Source organism: Leopardus geoffroyi, chromosome A2, assembly GCF_018350155.1.
Source record: "Leopardus geoffroyi isolate Oge1 chromosome A2, O.geoffroyi_Oge1_pat1.0, whole genome shotgun sequence".
NCBI classification, from domain to species: Eukaryota; Metazoa; Chordata; class Mammalia; order Carnivora; family Felidae; genus Leopardus; species Leopardus geoffroyi.
Window position 1 is genome coordinate 53977462 of NC_059331.1, and position 18416 is coordinate 53995877.

The 18416-nt window shown below is 37.7% G+C and overlaps 1 protein-coding gene across 2 annotated transcripts in view; it reads right to left on the minus strand.

Annotated features, from left to right (window-relative positions):
• RAF1 (Raf-1 proto-oncogene, serine/threonine kinase) overlaps nucleotides 1-18416 on the minus strand; it is an 84430-nt gene that overhangs the window by 39459 nt on the left and 26555 nt on the right. The window lies entirely within an intron of this gene.

Genomic DNA, 18416 nt, shown 5'->3' on the forward strand with positions numbered 1-18416 from the left:
ACAAGCCAAAAACCTTTAATAGATATGCAAAAAATAAAGAGAAAGGAATCCAAACATAACATTAAAAAAGTCATCAAATCACAAGGGAAGAGAGTAAGAGAAGGAAAAAGGAACAGAGAACTACAAAACAACAGGAAAACAATTGACAAAATGATGATAAATATACATCTATCAATTATTACTTTAAATGTAAGTGATCTAAACACTCCAATCAAAAGACATAAGGTGACTGAATGGATAAAAAAAACAAAACCCATCTATATGATGCCTACAAGAGACTCACTTCAGGCCTAAAGACACATACAGACTGAAAGTGAATAAAGAAAGATATTTCATGAAAATGGAAGTGAAAAAAATGGGGTAGCAACACTTCTATCAGACAAGAGACTTTAAAACAAAGACTATAACAAGACAAAGAAGGGCATTACATAGTGATAAAGAGATCAACAAGGGATATCCAACTGTAGATATCTACAGGGGTGAAATCGACAGGATGCCTTGCTGGTTCAGTCAGTAGAGCATGTGACTCTTGATCTCGGGGTCCTGAGTTGAAGCCCCACAATGGACACAGAGTTCACGGTAAGAAGGTACTGACAGTAACATAATAATAGTTGGGGCTTTAACACTCCACTTATATCAATGATAGATCATACAGAACGAAAATCATTAAGTAAACAGTGGCTTTAAATGACACATTATACCACATTATTATTATGTACATATATTATACGTACACACACATATTTATTATATACAAAATTTCATCCAAAAACAGCAGAATACACATTCTTTTCAAGTGCACATGGAACATTCTCCAAGACAGACCACATGTTAGGTCACAAAACAAGTACCAATAAATTTAAGACTGAAATCATATCAAGCATCTTTTCTGACCACAAAGGTATGAAATTAGAAATCAGTTACAGGAAAAAGTGAATGGAAGAAAAAGTGGAGGCTACACATGTGGTACTAAACAACCAATGAGTCAACAAAGAAATCAAAGAGAAACTAAAAACAAAAACAAAAACAAAAAACCCTTAAGACAAATGAAAGTGAAAATCCAATGTTTCAAAATCTATTGGACACAGCAAAAGTAGTTGTAAGACAGAAGTTCATAGCGACACAGGCTTACTTCAAGAAAAAAGAAAAGGCACAAATGATCCAACCTTACACCTAAAGAAACTAGAAAAAGAAGAAGAACAAAGTCCAAAGTTAGTAGAAGGAAAGAAATAATAAAGAGCAGAAATAAATTGAGAACAAAAAAATAGAGAGATGAACAAGAGCTGGTTCTTTGAAAAGATTAACAAAACTGATTAACCAAGAGAAGTTACAGTCAACACACAGAAATACGAAGAATTATAAACGACCATGAAAAACTATACACCAACAAATTTGACAACCTACAAGAAATGAATAAATTCCTAGATATATATAATCTTAAGACTGAATCAGGAAGGAACAGAAAATATGGACAGATTTCTAATAATGAAATCAGTAATAATAACAAACTAACAAAAGTTCAGGACCCAATGCCTTCACAGGTGAATTCTAACAAACATTTAAAGAAGAGTTAACACCTAGCCATCTCAAACTATTCCAAAAAACTGCATATAGACAAATAGATCAATGGAACAGAATAGAAAGACCAGGAATAAGCCTACACTTATGTGGTCAATTAATCTAAAGCAAAGGAAGCAAGAATATACAATAGTGAAAAGACAGTCTCTTCAATAAATAGTGTTGAGAAAACTGGACAGCTATACACAGAAGAGTGAAATCACTATCTTATACACCCCCCCAACACACAAACTCAAATTGGATTAAAGACCTAAATATAAGCCCTGAAACTGTAAAACTCCTAAAAGAAAACATACGTAGTACATTCTTGGACACTGGTCTTTAGTAATATTTTTTTGGATCTGTCTCCTCAGGCATGGACAACAAAAGCAAAAATAAACAACTGGGATCACATCAAACTAAAAAGTCTTTGCACAGCAAAGGAAACTATCAACAAAATGAAAAGGCATCCCATTAAATGGAAAAAGATATTTGCAAATAATATATCCAATAAGGAGTTGATACCCAAAATATATAGAGAACTCTAAGGGGCACCTAGGTGGATCAGTCAGTTAAGGGACCGACTCTCAATTTTGGCTCAGGTCATGATATCGAGTGACACATAGGGCTCCAAAGCTGGGCATGTAGCCTGATAAGGATTCTCTCTCTCCCTCTCCCTCTGCTCCTCCTCCACTCACCCACTCGCTTTCTCTAAAAATATAAACAAACAAACAACTCAAACAGGGGTGCCTGGGTGGCTTAGTGGGTTAAGCATCCAACTCTTGATTTCAGTTCTGGTCATTCTTGATTTCAGCTTAGGCCATGATCTTACAGTTCATGAGATCAAGCCCCGCCTGGAACCCTGCACTGGGCTCCATGCAGACAGCACAGAGCCTGCTTGGGATTCTCTCTCTCACCTTCTCACTTTGCACCTTCCCTGCTTGTGCACACACACATGCTCTCGATCTCTTTCAAAATAAACATTAAAAAAAATCTGATTAAAAAATGGGCATGGGGCGCCTGGGTGGCTCAGTCAGTTAATTGTCTGACTTCAGCTCAGGTCATGATCTCGTGGCTTGTGGGTTTGAGCCCCGCGTCGGGCTCTGTGCTGACAGCTCGGAGCCTGGAGCCTGCTTCAGATTCTGTCTCCCTCTCTCTCTGCCCCTTCCCCACTCGTGCGTGCGCACACGCACTCTCTCTCAAAAATAAACATTAAAAAAAAAAAAATGGGCAGAGGACCTGAATAGACATTTTTCAAAAAACAAAACAACCATAGCTCCCCAACAGACACATGAAAAGATGCTCAACATCACTAATCATATGAGAAATGCAAATCAAAACCACAATGAGATTATCACCTCAAACCTGTCAAAATGGCTAATGTATATATAAGAAACCATATATATGATTTCACATACATATACACATATATAAAAACAAGTGTTGGTAAGACTGTGCAGAAAAGAGAACCCTTATATACTGTTGGTGGGAATGTAAACTGGTGCAGCCACTATGGAAAACAGTGTGGCAGTTCCTTAAAAAATTAAAAATCGATGATGATCCACATGATCCAGTAATTCCACTTCTGGGTATTTATCCAAAGAAAACAAAAATGCTAATTCGAAAAGATATATGCGCCCCTATGTTCACTGCAGCATTACTTACGATAGCCAAGATATGGATGTAGCCCAAGTGTCCACCGACAAATGAAGTGATGAAAATGTGGTGTGCACACATGTACACACACACACGCACACACACAGCATGCAAATACTACTCAGCCATAAAAGAGATTGACCTAGAGGGTAGTAAACTAAGTGAAATAAGTCAGAGAAAAGACAAATACTATATGATTTCAATTATATGTGGAATCTAAAAAACAAAACAAACACAACAAAAACAGAAAGAGACTCATATATACAGAAATAAAACTGGTGGTTTCCAGAGGGGAAAGGAGTGGGGGACTGGGCCAAAAAGGTAAAGGGGATTAAGAGGTACAAAGTTCCAGTTATAAGTCACAGGAATGAAAAGTACAGCATAGGGAATATTGTCAATAATATTGCAATAACTTTGTACAGTGACAGATGGTAACTACACTTATGGTAAACATTTTGTAATATATAAATGTCAATTCACTATGCTTTACACCTGAAACTAATATATTCTGTCAATTACACTTCAAATAAAACTTAAAAATTTTTTTTAAATTTTTTTTTAATGTTTTATTTTATTTTTGAGACAGAGACAGAGCATGAGCGGGGGAGGGTTAGAGAGAGAGGGAAACACAGAATCCGAAGCAGGCTCCAGGCTCTGAGCTGTCAGCACAGAGCCTGACACGAGGCTTGAACTCACAGACGGTGAGATCGTGACCTGAGCTGAAGTCGGAAGCTCAACCGACTGAGCCACCCAGGTACCCCTAAAGTTTTTAAAATAAAGAATATTTAACCAGACTTTTTTGTCTAGGAAAAATACTATTTGAAGTTATGAAAAACTCTACTTTGTCTGAGAAAGCTATTTAAAGTTTTAAATAGGGAGTATTTTATATACTTTTACACTTAAGAAAAAAAAAATTGGATTTCACTGATAAAATGGTAATTTTCCATAACAGAAGAATGGGGCCAATTTCATGTATCAGTCAGCAATAAATTTTTTAAATACTTTAAAGGACTATACATGCTATATAGTGTCAAAAGTAAACAAACATCAAAAAAAGACAAATTAAAAATATACATCATATATTTTTTGATATATATACAACCTTTTCAACACTCACATAAAAGTATATTGTTTAAAAGGGGAATGTTATAGACATCATTTGAAGATAGCTTTGGTAACAAAGAGTTTATATGGAATCTAATTTTAAAAGCTCATTTTTGTCCAATGATAAAAAATAAACTTTTAGATAACACTCTTCACCCGTAAGAAATAGTAGCTTTATTATCACAAAAGTTCCCTGACCTTAAAAACTTGTTTAGTGAAACAGCCTCGGCCGTTTTCAAGGTATAACTAAAACAACACCAATATGGTTTCAAAAAAGGACAGAATCAGTACCTTTTTTTTTTTTTTTTTAGATTTTTTTTATTTTTAAGTAATCTCTACACCCAATGTGGTGAACTCACAACCTGGAGATAAAGAGACGCATGCTCTACTGATTGAGCCAGCCACACGCCCCACGAATCACTACCTTCTTAACAGCCAGATTCTTCAGAGAAGAGACTTCAGAAACTCAAGTCTCTTTCTTTTTTACAGTGTAACTCAGTATTTTTTCAAACCATGGGGTATGTTCCAATAGTTGGCAGGAAATCATTTTGACCAGATTTCTTCAAAAATAAGGTAGAACACAATGTATCATCATACATAGTACAGGTAAGTACTATTTTCAGAAATCTTTGATTTAGGTACACACACATTATAAAAATGTAGTTTAGGGGCACGTGGCTGGTTCAGTCAGAGGAGCGTGCAACTCCTGATATCAAGGTTGTAAGTTCAAGCCCTGTTCTGGGTGTAGAGATTACTTAAATAAATCTTTTTTTTTTTTTTTTTTTTTTAAAGGATTTTCTGCTCTCACACTGTAAGATCTTTGCATTTCAACGTTTATTTATTTTTGGGACAGAGAGAGACAGAGCATGAACGGGGGAGGGGCAGAGAGAGAGGGAGACACAGAATCGGAAACAGGCTCCAGGCTCTGAGCCATCAGCCCAGAGCCTGACGCGGGGCTCGAACTCACGGACCGCGAGATCGTGACCTGGCTGAAGTCGGACGCTTAACCGACTGCGCCACCCAGGCGCCCCTAAATCTTTTTTTTAAATGTACTGTTTAATGTGGATCACTACTAAATTTGAAAGCTACTGGTGTAGTTCCAAGGCCCAGAATCTCTAGACCTACATCAATTTCTCCAAATGCATTAACCCATTCAAAGTACATCTTCTTATGCTTGAATGATTGCTTTCAAGGATCCATCTAGGGTTAAAGTGTCTTTCCTAGCTCTACCAATGAACTCTCTCCATATGTGCTAATTCTATCTCACATTACATTTAGAAAGTCATCTCTCCTACCTCATGTAATTCTTCCAGTTTTCACGTATTTCATTGCTATGTGAACTCAAAAAACTCAGTATATTAATTTTCATTCTTTCCTCAGGTACAGTTATTTTGTGACCTTATTTATCATCCAAATTTACTATGAACTAATGGATACACTGACAGTAACCTGAGACCATTCTCCAATGCTGATTGGGTTACACAGTTCACTAACTTTTAAATAATACGCCATTTTTAAGGCATGCAATGTATACACTATGTAATCCATTTACTAAATTTTCTTGCCCTATATTGAATTTCTAATATTCATCTCTCTCTAAAAATAGCCTTTTCTCTTTCTCATTTATCATTTCTTAAAATGATCTTTATTGCCATGAGGCCTTCTGTTTCCTGCCTGCAGAGATGATGTTCTTTTCTGCTTTAAAAGAAAATACCAAATCAGAGTGTCCTGTTAACCATTTCACTGAACTTAATGTAGATTCCTTCCCCAATTTAAATGTTTCTCCAAAGCATACACAACAAAGATTATACTCATTTACAGTCTTGCAACTTAAATTAAAAAAAAAAAAAATCTTCCGGATAAGGTTTCAGAGATCGCAGTCTTTGTACAGTATGAAAACCTTAACATGTACAAAGTTTGCTTCTGGAAATCTTTCTTTGAAGGCAGCCCCTCAGAATTCTGTATGACTCTACTGAACCCTTGGGTTCTCTGTAATGTTCTTTAGATAAAGCATCAAATATTCTCCCTCATAAAGCCTCCCTTCATTGCTCCCTATTCATAAGTAATTTACTACTCCCAATTTCATAGTCATTTTATTTACATATATATTAACAGCACTTCCTACCTTGTAACTATTTACATGTCTGCCTCCTTACCTACCTGTAAGCTTAAGGATTCACAGTGCATGCCTTCTTTGTTCTCATTAGTTCTCTCAGAACTTAGTATGACACCTGACCTATAGGAGTTACTCAACCAAGACTTCAAAAACAATGAGATCATAGTTAGAGAACCTAAAATTTATATAAATTATTAAGGAAGCAATAGCTATTTGTAAGATATAACATAAAATTTGAACCACAAACAAGCATCTAGGAAAAACACATATATTCAACAAAGCCTGTATGGCTATCTGAACAATATTAGTTTACTTTCTACTTTGACACATGCCAAAACTCACTAGGAAACAAGATACATGCATAAAAAATCAATTTCTGGAGTGCCTGGGTGGCTCAGTTGGATAAGTGTCCAACTCTTGGTTTCACTCAGGTCATGACCTCATGGTTCAATGGGTTTAAGCCCTATGTTGGGCTCCACAACTGACAGCATGGAGCCTGCTTGGGATTTTCTCTCTCCCTGTCCCACTCACACAGTCTCAGTCTCTAAATAAATAAATTAATAAAACCTTAAAAACTTTTTTTTCTAAAAATTCTGTACCAAACAAGCAGCAGCAATAAAGATAATAATGACATTAGCTAATACCTATTGAGCCTTTACATTTCAGTATGTACAACACTATTGAGGACATATATTATGCATAATAAGCTCTTTACATTTCAATATATACATGATAAGCATTAGTTCTTCACATACCATATTTCATTTAATCCCCAACAACTCTAAGAGAGACTATTATCCTGATTTTGAAGGACCAAAAAGGTTAAATAAAATTGTTCAGGGTTACACAGAGTGCCAAGATTACTCACAAAATGTCTAAGGTCAAAAGCACTCACAACTTTTACCACAGCTTTATCACACCATCATTCTCTATTCTTAAGGCAGATAAGATCAGTGCATTTGTGGGACAAGCTCTTGCTCAGATGAAGTGTCAGATTTCAACCTTGTGGCTGCCTGCTCTAGTTTCCTGATAGCTAGCTTTTTCCTTCCACTCTGGTAACTTACTTTTTAATTATACTTTTATGTAAAATATAATTAAATTTGAGGAGGGAGCACAAAGGAAAAAAGTTATCCACAATCTTAATATTCATCCTAACACATTTTTTGGATATTATCTTCTAATAGTAGAAACACAACACATAAATATCAGTTCAAAATCTACCTCCACCTTTTATTTTTTTGCCAAAATGCTTAACTCTCCACACCATTTTCTCAATCATTCATGCAGTAAACATTACTAAACACCTAGTATGTACGAGGTACTGTTCTAGATGCTTAGGTTACCTCAATGAATAAAGAGACAAAGATTCCTGATATCAGAAGCACACCTTCCAGTGGAGAGACACACAATAAAGTAAATTGTACAATATGATAGTGGGTTATAATCAGTGCTGGGGGAATGGAGGCAAGTTACAATTTATATTGGTCAGAGTAGGCCTCAGTGAGGAGGTAACAGCTGAGTCAAGACTTGAAAGTCAAGGAGGAGTCTGACTTGCAGATAACTGGGAGAACATTCAAGGGACAAGGAATAGCCAGAGAATATCCTAAAACAGGAGTGTCTTGTGTACAAAGAACAGCAAAGGTATCATAAAACTCCATGAAGTCAGAGTACAATTGGATGTGGGAGGGCGGAGAATGCAGATAACATACTGCCTTGTAGGTCACCGTAAGGACTTTACCTTTTACTGAGTGAAACGGGAAGCCACTGAAAGGTTCTGAACAGAGAAGACACACAGTCCGCCTTAGATATTAATAAAAGGAATACTCCAGTTGTTATATTGCAAATTAAATACACAGGCAGTAGGTACACAATCAGGGAGTTCAGAAGATGCCTGAGTTAAAGAATTGACTATAAAGGAAGATAAAAACACTTCATTGAGTTGTTATGAAAATTGTCCATTGTCTGTAAAGCACTTAGCACTGTGCCTTGCACATAGTAAATGATACTGTTAATAGCTTCTGCCTTACACAAGGACACCTAGCATAGGAAATGAGAGACAGTAGAAATTCAGCCCATGCTTCATTTGCTAAGCAATGTGCCTGGTACTCATATATCAGCCTAGAGAAAGGGAATTCTCCTAATTCACATGAAGGAGGCAGCCTGCTGTACGAGCTATGGACCTTTTGCATTTAGCAATGGTGCCTCGGAGCTAATTGTGGCCTTAATCCTTGTTCATACAAATGAACAACTGAGTATCAATCCAAATCCTGTGCTACATTACTCTCCTTCCAATTTCATTTTAAATATTTGATCATTATTTCTCTAATGATACTCCATTGTGTTGGATGCAATTCTTAATTTTTTAAGTCACATGTTTTTTCAGATTTTAAAATCTTTGAAATCAGAACCCATCTTACAAACAATGGTGTGTCTTACTTGTCCTAACAGAGAACGTGAAATAAACATCATCAGATATATAGGTATTTTGCCTAACCACCTAAGTATGGAATTACTAAGTAAAAAAGAATTATGTGTGGGTGCTGCTGTCATATTTTTAACATTTTAAAACTGGACTTGAATGACTTCTTGTTTTTTAAGATAAGTTTATTTTCTGAAGTAATCAGCCACTATCTATTTTTTTCTGATCTTTTTTTTTGGTGGGGGGAGGGGTTTGACCCAGAAAAGAAGGGTTGTGATGCTACTTCAATTTCTTAGAAGTGACAAAGGAGGGGCGCCTGGGTGGCGCAGTCGGTTAAGCGTCCGACTTCAGCCAGGTCACGATCTCGCGGTCCGGGAGTTCGAGCCCCGCGTCAGGCTCTGGGCTGATGGCTCAGAGCCTGGAGCCTGTTTCCGATTCTGTGTCTCCCTCTCTCTCTGCCCCTACCCCGTTCATGCTCTGTCTCTCTCTGTCCCAAAAATAAATAAACATTGAAAAAAAAAATTTAAAAAAAAAAAAAAAAAAAAAAAAAGAAGTGACAAAGGCTTCTAAAAGTTCAGAAAGGGTAACGAAACATATTGATAAAAGGCAACACCAGTGGATGTTGTAAGAATTTCATACTAGGTCAGCTTTCCATCAGCAGGTTAAGTGCTGAGTGAGATTATTTCGTGTTTTTTATACTCCCTCAAAGGAAGGTAGAACTCAAAAGCAGCCTAGACCCCAAAGAGCTCTCTGAAACCCGTCTAGCAAAAGGCCCAGGTCTTTATTCCTGGAAAAGGTAAAATGGAAGGTCTCTAGAGTGGAAGATTCCAGGTACAGGTGAAAGCATAGACACCATTCTGAAAACGAAGCTAACTAAATACAAAGACCAACAGCTTCTTCCATAGCTGGGCAACTAGGCTCAATGAACCTGACATGAGTTCCCCTAACTTACAATGAAGCTCAAAGTCAACAAGCCTAACCCACTGCACTCAAAGATTCCAATCAGTTGTTTAATCCTACCTGTTTAAAAATAAAAACAGACCACCAAGATTACCAGACATTTCAAGAAAGCCTCTAACATGGATAATAAAGACCAAAACACACAGGAAAAAAAACCCCATGACAGAATGACTTGAGCTTTCAGATTAAGTGGAGTTATCAGAAGAGAGCCCATCACATGCCTAGCCCATTAAATTTTACAATGGGAGACCAGAAGATTCTATAAACTTCTAGAGGGAAAAAAAAAAAAAACAAAAAACGATAGGGAATAAGACTGGCTTCAAATTTCCCGATACTGGAAGACATAATGGAGCAAAGCCTTCTAAATTCTTAACAAAAATGATCTCTACCATAGAATAATTAGCAAAACTATCAACAAAGTTAAAGGAGTTATTTTCTGGTATTCATAATTACAAAATATTGACTCTTCATGATCCTTTTCTCAAGGAAGTTGTTAGATGAATAAAAGCAGATCAACAAAGAGAAAGAGTTGAGATCTAGGAAACAGCATCCACACAGGAAAGCAGCAAACAGAATCCCCACGAGGCCAGTGGAGGGAAATCCCTAGATAACAACCATGCATCAGGGACAAGAATCCATAATTACCTGGCCCTGTCTGGAAGTTTGTACCTCTTAATCCTCCTCACCTATTTGGCCCATTCCCCCACTCCTCTCTTCTCAGGAAACCATCAGTTTGTTCTCTGTATCTATAAATCTATTTCTGTTTTGTTTATTTTTAGGTTTCACATGTAAGTAGCATAACACCCTCTAGGTCCATCCATATCATTACAAATGGCAAGATTTCATTACTTTCTATGGCTGAATAATATAATTTCCCGTGTTTGTGTGTGCGTGCACACACCGATACGACATCTGCTTTATCTACTCATCTACTGACGGATACTTAGGTTGCTTCCATACCCTGGCTACTGTGTAAATAATGCTTCAATGAACATAGGGGTACATATGTCTTTTCAAATTAGTGTTTTCATTTTCTTTGGATAAATACCCAGAAGTAGTATTGCTGGATCATTTGGTAGTTCTATCTCTATTTTTTTCTTAAGTATTTTCTTTAAGTTTATTTAGTCATTTTCAGAGAGAGAATGAGCACGCACAAGTGGGGGAGGAGCAAAGAGAGGGAAAGAGTGAGTTCCAAGCAGGCTCCTTGCTGTCAGATGAAAGCCCAATGCAAAGCTCTGTCCCACAAACCATGAAATTACGACCTGAGCCAAAATCAAGAATTGGACACTTAACTGACTGAGCCACGCAGGCACCCTTATCTCTAAGAACCTCCATACTATTTTCCATAGTAGCTGTACCAATTTACAGTCTTGCCAACAATATATGAGGACTCCCTTTTGTCCACATCTTGACCCACAATTGTTAATTCATGTCTTTTTCATTATAGTCATTATCATGGCTGTGAGATGATAATCTCATTTTGGTTTTGATCTGCGTTTCTCTGATGATTAGTTATGCTGAGCATCTTGTCTAGCAAAGGCACTATGTCCTCCCTCCCTTCCTTCCTTTTTAAAGATTTTATTTTTAAGTAATCTCTACACCCAATGTGGGGCTCTAATTCAAGAGATCAAGAGTCAAATGCTCTACCAACTGAGCCAGCAGGCACCCCGACAATATATTCTTTAAATAAATGACTTTGTTGGGGCGCCTGGGTGGCTCAGTTGGTTAAGCGGCCAACTTCGGCCCAGGTCATGATCTCACGGTTCGTGAGTTCAAGCTCACATTGGGCTCTGTGCTGACAGCTCAGAGCCTGGAGCCTGCTTCAGATTCTGTGTCTTCCTCTCTCTCTGCCCCTCCCCTGCTCTCTATCAAAAATAAACATTAAAAAAAAATTAAATAAATGACCTTGTATTTTGCCATTACTTATCTATCAGGCTTTTAAGCAAGTCTATAAAATTCTAGCAATCAAATCTAGAGTTTTTCTTGCCTAATGCTCCTTCTGTCTTCCTCCTAAAGAGACTTTCATTCCAGTTATGGAATAAGTAAGACACAAGCTTAAAAGCCACAGTATAGGAAATATAGTTAATGGTATTATAACAGCACTATATGGTGACAGATTGCAGCTATACTTGCAGTGAGCATAACGTAACATATAGTCATTATGTTGTACACCTGAAACTAAGTAACATTGTGTGTCAACAATACTTCAACAAAGAAAGAAGGAATACTTAAAGACAGATAGGAAGACTTCCATTATACTGTACTTCCCAGGAGTTTCTTCTGTCTCCAACTGTATCTCTTCTATCTCCTTTGCTAGCTTCTATTCCTCCTGCCTCAACCATGGATGTACCACAAAGCTCTATTTCACTATACTTTCCAAAAGTTCCACAGCCTTTCTACTCTGAATTACTGCCTCCATTAGTGAAAAGTATGCTAGACAATTCTATGTTGTCTCTCAAACCCACACTCCTCTTTTGAGAACTTCCTTCCCCGAAGGAATTAAGTCCAGAGCAGCAATATTTATATGTTCATATTCATGATCCTGCCCCTCTAGGCTCCAATACGACTGAACGCAACAAAGATCCAAGTTGGGGACCTGATATGAAATTGAGAGACTAGACAGAATGGTCCTTTGAACTGAGAACTTGTAAACTCAGGAGCTAAAAGATGAGAATGGTGGTCCATGTAGATCCAAAACAGTAAAAGAAGTTTGCTGGTAGGATGGTAACAGTCTCCCAACTTATCTACAGATTCAACACAATTCCTACCAGAATAGGCTTCTTGATTAAAATTGACAAGCTGACCTTAAAATTCATATGGAAACTCAAGGGATCCAGAATAGCCAAAACAATCTCAAAAAAGAACGAAGTTGAAGGACTCACCTTCAATTTCAAAACTTATTACAAAGCTACCCTAATCATGACAGTGTGGTACTGGCATAGAATAAACACATAGATAAGTGGAACAGAACTGAGAAGGGTGCCAAATAATTCAATGGTTATGGCAACTGGATATCCATCTGCAGAAAAATAAAGGTGAACCCCTACTTCACTGCATATACAAAAATTAGCTCAATGGCTCAAGACCTAAATGTCAGAGCTAAAACTATAAAACACTTAAGAGAAAACACAAGAGAGGAAATACTAAACAAAACTAAAAGGCACCTGATGGAATGGGAGAGGATATTTGAAAATGACACATCGGGGCACCTAGGTGGCTCAGTCAGTTAAGTGTTGGACTTCGGCTCAGGTCATGATCTTGCAGTTTATGAGTTCAAGCCCCGCACTGGGCTCTGTGCTGACAGCTCAGAGCCCAGAGCCTGCTTCTGTGTGTGTTTGTCTCTCTCTGCCCTTCTCCTGCTTGTACTCTGTATCTCTCTCTCTCTCTCTCAAAAATAAATAAAACATTTTTAAAAAATTTTTTTAAAGAACATGACATTATCAGATAAAGGGTTAGTATCCAAATTCCATAAAGAACTTATCAAACTCAACACCCCCAAAAAACAAATAATCCCAGGAGAAATGGGCAAAAGACATAAACAGCCATTTCCAAAAGAAGACATACAGATGGCTAACAGATACATGAAAAGCTGCTCAACATAACCCATCATCAGGGAAATACAAATCAAACCACAATGAGATACCACCTCACACCTGTCAGAATGGCTAAAATGAACAACTCAGGAAACAACAGATGTTGGTGAGGATTCAGAGAAAGGGGAACCCTCGTACACTGCTGGTGAGAATGCAAACTGGTGCAGCCACTCTGGACAACAGTATGGAGGTTCCTCAAAAAATTAAAAATAGAGCTACCCTATGACCCAGCAATTGCACTACTAGGTATTTATCCAAAGGGTACAAAAATGCTGATTTGAGAGGGCACATGCACCCCAATGTTCGTTCATAACAGCACTATAATCAACAGCCAAATTATAGAAAGAGCCCAAATGTCCATCAACTGACGAATGGCTAAAGAAGGTAGAGTATATATGTACAATGGAATATTACTCAGCAATTACAAAGAATGAAATCTTGCCATTTGCAACAACATGGAACTAGAATGTATTATGCTAAGTGAATTAAGTCAGTCAGAAAGATAAATATCGTATTGTTTCACTCACATGTGGAATTTAAGAAAACAAAACACATGAACATAGGGAAAGGGAAGGAAAAATAAGATAAAAACAGAGGGAGGCAAACCATAAGAGACTCTTAAATACAGAGAAAAAACTGAGGGTTGTTGGAGGGGTGCTGGGTGGGGAGGATGGGCTAAACAGGTAGCGGGCATTAAGAAGGGCCCTTGCTGGGATGTGCACTGGGTGTTACATGTAAGTAATAAATCACTAAACTATACTCCTGAAACCATTATTACAATATATGTTAACTAACTTATATTTAAATAAAATTTTTTTAAAAAGAGAAAACACAGCAGTAAATCTTCTCATAAATCTTCTCATGATCTTGGATTTGGTAGTGGCTTAAGATCAACACCAAAAAGCACAAGCAACAAAAGAAAAAACATAAACTGGACTTCATCAAAATTAAAAACTTTCAGGGGCACCTGGGTGGTTCAGTTGGTTAAGCGTCCAACTCGGCTCAGGTCATGATCTCATTGTTAGTGAGCCTGAGTTCCACATCGGGCTCTGTGCTGACAGCTCAGAGCCTGGAGCCTGCTTGGATTCTGTGTCTCCCTCTCTCTCTGCCCCTCCCCCACTCACACTGTTTCTCTCTCTCAAAAATAAACATTAAAAAAATTAAAAACTTTCATGCTTCAAAAGACATCATAAAGAAAAATGAAAGACAATGCAAAGAATGGAAGAAAATATTTGCAAATAATATGTATGACAAGAGACTTGCATATACAATACAAATATTCTACAGAATACAGAAGAATTCCTACAATTCAGTAAAAGACAACACGATGTAAAAAACAGGCAAAGGATCTGAATAGACATTTTTTCAAAGAAGATATAGAAATAGCCAGAAAGAACACAAAAAGCTGATCAACATCACTAATCATTACGGAAATGCGAATCAAAACCACAAAATACCACTTCACACCTATTAGAATGGCTATTACCCAGAAAGACAAAAGAAAAGAAGCATTGGCAAGGATGTGGAAAAACTGGAGCCCTTGTGCACTGTTGGTAGGAATGTAAAATGGTGCAGTCATTATGGGAAACAGTATGGCAGTTCCTCAAAAACAAATTAAAAATAGAATTAATCTATGATACATCAAGTCCACTTCTGGACAGAACTGTAAGAATAAAAAGCAGGGGCTCAAAAAATACATACACACCCATGTTCACAGCAGTATTATTCTTTTTTTTTTATGTTTATTTATTTTTGAGAAAGAGCACATGCTGGGGATGGGCAGAGAGAGATGGAGACACAGAATCTAAAGGAGGCTCCAGACTCTGAGCTGTCAGCACAGAGCCCGACACAGGGCTCAAACTCATGAGCCATGAGAACGTGACCTGAGCCGAAGTTGGATGCTTAACCGACTGAGGCACCCAGGCGCCCTAGCTGCATTATTGTTAATAGCCAAAAGGTGGAAACAATTCAAGTGTTCACAGACCCATAAATAGATAAATAAAACGTAGTACATCCAAACAATGGAATATTACTTAGTCGTAAAAAAAAAAAAAAAAAAAAAAGGAATGACGTAGGAGTGCTTGGGTGGATCAGTCAGGAGTCTGGCTCTTGGTCATGGCTCAGGGTTGTGATCTCACGGTTTGTGGGATCAAGCCCCATATCAGGCTTACACTCACAGTGCAGAGCCTGCTTAGGATTCTCTCTCTGCCCCTCCCCTGCTCACTCTCTATCTCTCAAAATAAATAATTAAAAACATAGCTAAAAAAAAAAAAAGGAATGAAGTACTGATACATCCTACAACATGGATGAACCTTGAGGACATTACGCTAAGTGAAATCAGTCAGTCATTAAAAAAGAGGGGCGCCTGAGTGGCTCAATTAGTTAAGCATCCGACTTTGGCTCAGGTCATGATCTCACTGTTCCTGAGTTTGAGCCCCGCAACGGGCTCTGTGCTGACAGCTCAGAGCCTGGGGTCTGCTTCAGATTCTGTGTTTCCCTCTGCCCTTTCTCTGCCCCTCCCCTGCTTGCACTCTGGCTCTCTCTCACTTTCTCTCTCAAAAATAAACACTAAAAAAAAATTAAAAAACAAACAAAAAGCAAGTAATGGGGCCTCTGGATGGCTCAGTCAGTAGAACATGTGACTCTTGATCTCAGGGTCATGAGTTCAAGTCCCATGTCGGGTACAGAGCTTACTTGCTTACTTACTTACATACGTAAATAGACAAATATTATATGATTCCATTTATATTACTACCTAGAACAGTCAAATTCATAGAGAAAGAAAGTAGAGTTATAGCTGCCAGGTGCAGCAGCGGGGAGGTGGTACTGGGAAATTCCATGAGTGCAGAGTTTCAGTCTGGGATGATGAAAAGTTCTGGAGATGAATGGTGGTGGATGGTTGCAACAGTGTGTATGTACTTAATGCCACTGAACTTTACACTTCAAAATGGTTAAGATAGTAAATTTATGTTATGTATACTTTACCACAATAGTTTTCTTTTTTAAATAGATTTTTACAGTTGCCTAAGTTTAGACAGTTGCCTAAATCTACTGTCGTTAAAAAAAAAAAATGTTGATTATTACAGATCAGAAAACTATTAGCCATCGATACTAAATTTGGAGGCAATAAGGAAGCCCTGCACCTGCCTGGACTTTGTGGTTTCATCTTATAATTAAGGTGGGTAGGACTAGATAAGTCCTACTCTTAGCTTAGAGTCTTGGGACTCCTGTGGACTCTAATTGTTAAATAAAAAGAGGTGTCCTCCCATTATTTTCAATATTTCCAAATAAAACCTAATAAAATCATTCTTTTCCCTTCCAAAAGCCTGCCCAGAGCAAAAAACATCAGGCCTCTCTCTTTCCTGCAGACGGGAATTACAGGCCTTCAGGCTGCACTTGTAGGTTATTAGAACCTTAGAACTCTAGAACGTTCATAGCAATATTATTACGAATAGCCAAAATGCCCCATCAACTGATGAATGGACATCCAAAGAGTGGAATATTACTTAGTCATAGAAAGGAATAAAGCACTGATACATGCCTCAACATGGATGATGAAATAAACGAGTCACAAAAATCCATATTACAGGATTCCATTCATATAAAAGTAGGTAAGCCCACAGACATATAAAGTAGATTAGTAATGTCCAGGGCTGGGAGATGCAGAGGTTTGGAGGGTTGTAGTTAAGGTGTTTCTCTATAGGGGTGATGAAAATGTTCTAAATTTGACAATGGTGATGGTTGCACAACTCTGTTAATACACCCTAAAAAACACTGAATTATATACTTTCAGTGGGTGAATTGTATGGTATGTGAATTATATCTTAATAAAACTTTTATTTAACAAACAAAAGGGCATGTCTGCAATAATTCAGTAGGGGCCATATGGATTTCTGAACTTTCTACTTCCTAACCACTCTCTCATACATCCCGCCAATTTTTCTTGCTCCAAACCTCAGTATCCACCCACAAAATTCACTATATTTAATCTAGTTTGAAAAGGATTTTAAGTTCCTTGAATCTAAGGGTCCTAAGAAAAAACATTTCTATCCCTAAGAAGTAAAGGTACAAAGAAGAGTAGCACTCAAAAAATATTTGCTAAATAAATGAACAAAAAGGCAGCAAAAATTTGATTGCTTACAACAACCTGGGAACCAAACTAAGTATTTTCTATCAATTACTTAAGGAGAAGAACAGTTAGTGGGAAGAGGAAAGGCACTGGGTTTGAAATCTAAATTCATTGCTTACAGGTGTGTCTAAACCTGAGCAACTTCTGTTTAAACTATCTGGGTCTGAGGTTCATCAGTTATGAAATTAAAATAATAATAGGACAAACATTACCGAAGTACAGTGAAGAATGAGTAAGATAATGTATGTAAAGTACCTAATTTAATTTCTAATACATAAAAAGCATTCTGAAAGTGAGCAAAAATTGTTCAGGTGGGAAGCTGAACTTATCCAGTTTTGTGGGTGGGTAGTAGTAGATTCTGTTCACTAGCAAGCTTAAAAACTAGAGCATCATAGAGACGCCTGGGTGAGTCAGTTGGTTGAGTGCCCAGCTCTCGGTTTCCGCTCAGGTCATGATCTTACAGTTTTGTGAATTCAAGCCCCATCATCAAGCTCTGTGCTGGTAGTGCAGGGGAGCTTGGGATTCTCCCCCTCTCTCTGCCCCTCCCCCACTCACGTTTTTTTTTTCTCTCTCAAAATAAATAAACTTAAAAAAAAACAAAAAACTAGAGGGGCGCCTGGGTGGCTCAGTCAGTTAATTAGACATTGCCTTGGGTTATGATCTCATGGTTCACGAATTCAAGCCCCACACTGGGCTCTATGCTGACAGCTCAGAGCCTGGAGCCGGCTTCAGATTCTGTGTCTCCCTCTCTCTCTGCCCCTCCCCCGTTCATGCTCTGCCTGCCTCTCTCTCTCTCTCTCTCTCTCTCAAAAATAAAATAAAAACATTTTTAAAAATTAAAAAAAAAAACTATAGACTCATTTAGTGGCAGGTATGGAGGTT